General features: G+C 41.2%; 1 pseudogene; it reads left to right on the top strand.

Moving 5' to 3' along the window:
• Positions 1–388: 388 nt before the first annotated feature.
• On the top strand, positions 389–483 carry LOC132533233 (U6 spliceosomal RNA; annotated as a pseudogene).
• The last annotated feature ends 4,147 nt before the right edge of the window (positions 484–4,630 follow it).

Below are 4,630 nucleotides of genomic sequence, written 5' to 3'. Positions count from 1 at the left end.
GTCTCTTCACAGGCAGTGAAGCAGGTCTGCAGGTATCTCTTTTTCTCTCCCCCTCTCTGTCTTCCCCTCCTCTCTCCATTTCTCTCTGTCCTATCCAACAACAATAACATCAATAACAACAACAATAATAACTACAACAATAAAATAATAAGGACAACCAAAGGGAATAAATAAATATTTTTTTAAAAGTTAAAAAAATTTTTAAAGCAAAACCAAAGGCATCCTTCTTTGGCTACTTCTCTGGAGCCCCTATAAATATAAAATTTTCTTTCTCTTCTATTGATCTGTCTTTCTATTACATGAATTTGTCTTTGACATGAAAGCCTCTATTTCCCTTTGGCTTAAAAGTTGGGAACTCTAGACAGTATTTATAACGCTGTTTTTTTGCTCACTTTAGCAGTACATATACAAAAATTGGAATGAGGCAGAGAAGATTAACATGGCCCTTGCGCAAGGATGACACACACTGCGCCTAAGGTTTATCACTGCGCCACCTCCTGGACCACAGTGACACGCATATTTGTGAAGTGGTCCATATTTTTAAAGCAGAACTGTTTTCTACTCAGTTTTTCATTAATGGCAAGCTTTTTTTTTTTATGTAAAATAAATTTATTGTGAATTGAAAAAAAATTGTTCTTAAAAAAAGTACTATATATATTTTCTTTCTTTTTTTAAAGAATTTATTTATTCATGAGAAAGATAGGAAGAGAGAGAAAGAACCAGACATCACTCAGATACAAGTGCTGCCGAGGATTGAACTTGGGACTTCATGGTTGTGAATCTAATGGTTTATCCACTGTGCCATCTCCTGGACCACTTTTATTTCTTTTTCCTTTCTTTATTATTGGATAGAAAGAGAGAAATTGAGAGGGGAGAGGGAGATAGACAGTGAGAAAGAGACAGAGAGAAACCTGCAACACTGCTTCACCATTCGTGAAGCTTTCCCCCTGCAGGTGGGGACCAGGGGCTTGAGCCTGGGTCCCTGTACACTGTAACGTGTGCGTTTAACCAGGTGCGCTACTGCCTGGCCCCTATATTTTCTAATATATTAAAAATATATGTATAGGGGCCAGTTGGTGACGCATCTGGTTAAGTGCACACGTCACAGTGCGCAAGGACCCAGGTTCAGACTCCTGGTGCTCAGTTGCAATAGTAAAGCTTCAAGAGTGGTAAAGCAGTGCTGCAGGTGTCTCTATGTCTCTCTCCCTCTCTCTATCCCCCTCCTCTCTCAATTTTTGACTATCTGTCCAAAAAAGTAAATAAAGATAATTAAAAATATTTAAAAAATTGTAAAAAAAAAAGTTAAAAATATGTTTATACTTTTTTTGTTTTGTTTTGTTTTGTTTTGTTTTACATGACAGATAAGAGGCCAGAACACTACTCTGTCCTGTGAGGTACCAGGAATTGAACCCAGAACTTGATTCTTGCAAGTCCAGTGCTCCACTAAATTAAAAACAAGGGGAAAGACTGGGCTGGGAGAGTTTGACAAGATCAAGTTCTTTTTCTTTTCTTTTCTTTTCTTTCTTTCTTTCTTTCTTTCTTTCTTTTCTTTTCTTTTCTTTTTTTTTTTTTTTAACCAGGGCACTGCTCACCTCTGGTTTATGGTGATGTAGGGGATTGAACCTGGGGCTTCAGAGCCTCAGGATTGAGAGTCTCTTTGCATAACCATTATCCTATCTACCCCTGTCCACAAGATTAAGTTCTTAAATTCATTCCCAGCACCACTAAAGAATACACTGATTTATTTATTTGGAAAGAAAGAAACTGCAGGTGGGGGAACTCCAGTATGCAAGTTGATACTCTTTTTTTTTTTAAAGCATATATATATATATATATATATATATATATATATATATTCCCTTTTGTTGCCCCTTTTTTATTGTTGTAGTTACTATTGTTGTTGTTATTGATGCCATCATTGGATAGGACAGAGAGAAATGGAGAGAGGAGGGGAAGACAGAGAAGGGGAGAGAAAGACAAACACCTGCAGACCTGCTTCACTGCTTGTGAAGTGACTCCCCTGCAGGTGGGGAACCGGGGCCTCGAACTGGGATCCTTACGCCTGTGCTTGAGCTTTGCAGCACCTGCGCTTAACCCACCACTGCACTACCACCTGACTCCAGCAAGTTGATACTCTTAACAGTTTGAACTCTCTCCTAGTCTGAAAAAAAATCATTCTGCTTTGTCTGTTGCTATCCAGCACACTTGGGGGGGGGGTTAAGAAGTGGATATGGATTCAATAGTGGGTTCTAAAGTATAGAGTAGGGATGTTCACACTCACTCCAAATCAGTACAGCTTAAAGACAGGCTGGGGAGATAGCACAGTGGTTCTACAAAAGGCTTCTTTTTAAAAATATTTATTTATTTTCCTTTTTGTTACCCTTGTTGTTTTTTATTGCTGTTTTTATTGATGTTGTTGTTGTTGGATAAGACAGAGAGAAATGGAGAGAGGAGGGGAAGACAGAGAGGGGGAGAGAAAGACAGACACCTGCAGACCTGCTTCACCGCCTGTGAAGCGACTCCCTTGCAGGTGGAGAGCCGGGGGCTCGAACCAGGATCCTTATACTGGTCCTTGCAAAAAGCTTTCATGCTTGTGACTCCAAAGTCCCAGGTCCAGTTGCCCATACCTCTATAAATAAGCCTGAGCAGTGCTAGGGTGCTAAAATAATAATAATTAAAAAAGATTTATAGCTGTTTGCATATCTGGGATCTCACCTACCTTTATTTTTATTTATTATTAAAAATATTTTTGTGGGGGTTGGACTGTAGTGCAGTGAGTTAAACACACATGGCATGAAACTCGAGGACCCATGTAATGATCCCAGTTCGAGCCCCCAGATCCCCACCTGCAGGGGGGTCGCTTCATAAGCGGTGTAGCAGGTCTGCAGGTGTCTCTCTTTCTCTGCCCCTCTCTGTCTCCCCCTCCTCTCTCCATTTCTCTCTGTCCTATCCAACAATGACAGGAATAACAACAATAATAATGATCACAACAATGATAAAAACAAGGGCAACAAAAAGGAAAATAAACAAATAAATATATATATTAAAAGGGTAGACAGTATAATGGTTATGCAAACAGACTCCTATGCCTGAGGCTCCAAAGTCCCAGGTTCAATCCCCGCACCACAAGAAGCCAGAGCTGAACAGTTCACAGGCAAATAATAATAACAACAATAATATAATAATTAAAAAAGAACCAGTTTGTCTGAAAGTCATTCTTGCAAGTAAAAATCATATTTAAAAATATTTTTGTTTTAAGGTCCAGGTGGTGGCATATCTGGTTAAGTGTGCAAGAACGCCGGTTCAAGACACTGGTTTCAGCCTGTGGGTTGGGGTTGGGGGAAGCTTCATGAGGGATGATGCAGGGCTGTAGGTGTCTCTGTCTCTTTCCCTCTCTATCTCCTCCTTCCCTTTCAATTTCTCTCTGTACCTACACAATAATATATATATGATTAATGGCACAAGCTACAGTGCATAAGGAAGGACCTGGGTTCAAGCCCCTGGTCCCCACCTGCAGGGAGGTCACTTCACAAGCAGTGAAACAGGTCTGCATCTCTCTCTCCCCCTCTCTGTCTTTCTCTCCTCTCCCAGTTTCTTTCTGTCCTATACAAAAAAAAAAAAAAAAAAAAAAAAAAGGAGCTGGGCAGTAGCGCAGCAGATTAAGCACACATAGCGCAAAGGGCAAGGGCTGGCAAAGAGTAAGGGCCGGCAAAGAACCTGGTTTGAGCCTCCAGCTCACCACCTGCAGGGGGTCCTATCCAACAACAGCTATGACAATGACAACTACAACAAGCGCAACAAGGGCAACAAAATGGGAAAAATGGCCTCCAGGAGCAGTGGATGTGTAGTGCTGGCACCGAGACCCAGCGATAACCCTGGAGAAAAAAAACAAAGAAGAAACAAAGAAAAATGGCCACCAGGAGCAGTGGATTCATAGTGAAGGCATCAAGCCCCAGTGATAATCCTGGAGGCAAAATTAAATTAAATTAAATTTGAGAGTGGTTTAAAAAAATTTCAGGGGCCAGTCCCAGGCGGTGGCACACTTGGTTGAGAGCATATGTTATAATGTGTAAGGACCCAGTTTCAAGCCCCTGTCCCCACCTATAGGAGGAAAAACTTTGCAAGTGCTGCAGGTGTCTCTGTCTCTCTTCCTCTGTATCTCCTCCTTCCCTCTCAAGTTCTGATGTTCTCTATCCAATAAATAAAGATAATAATTAAAAAACTTTTAAAATCATAATTTCATTTTCTTTTTATTGAGAGACACACAGAAAGACCAGAGCACTGTACAGTTCTGGTTCACGGCAGTGCTGACGATTGAACCTGAGACCTGGGAGGCTCAGGCGTTAAAGTCTCTAGCATAAGCATTATGCTGTCTCTCCAGCCTTTCGCCTGCCTTTAGACCTCAGCAGTACTCTTCTGGTACCAAGACCCAAAAGAATCCTCCCAGCCCTGTCCCCAGCCTGTGTCAGAAGGAGACTGAATTCCTTTTTGTTTCGATTCAGAAATTCCCCATCCACCCTGCTTCCTTCCCATGCTTCCTCTTGCTCACCTCAGACTAAAGATATCAGTCACCCAAACAAGCAGGGCTTATTTAGAAACAAAGTAACAGAAAAGGAAATTGTAGCTTGGG

Source organism: Erinaceus europaeus, chromosome 15 (genome assembly GCF_950295315.1).
Source record: "Erinaceus europaeus chromosome 15, mEriEur2.1, whole genome shotgun sequence".
Classification (NCBI taxonomy): Eukaryota; Metazoa; Chordata; class Mammalia; order Eulipotyphla; family Erinaceidae; genus Erinaceus; species Erinaceus europaeus.
This window is presented reverse-complemented; position numbering and strand designations above follow the sequence as displayed.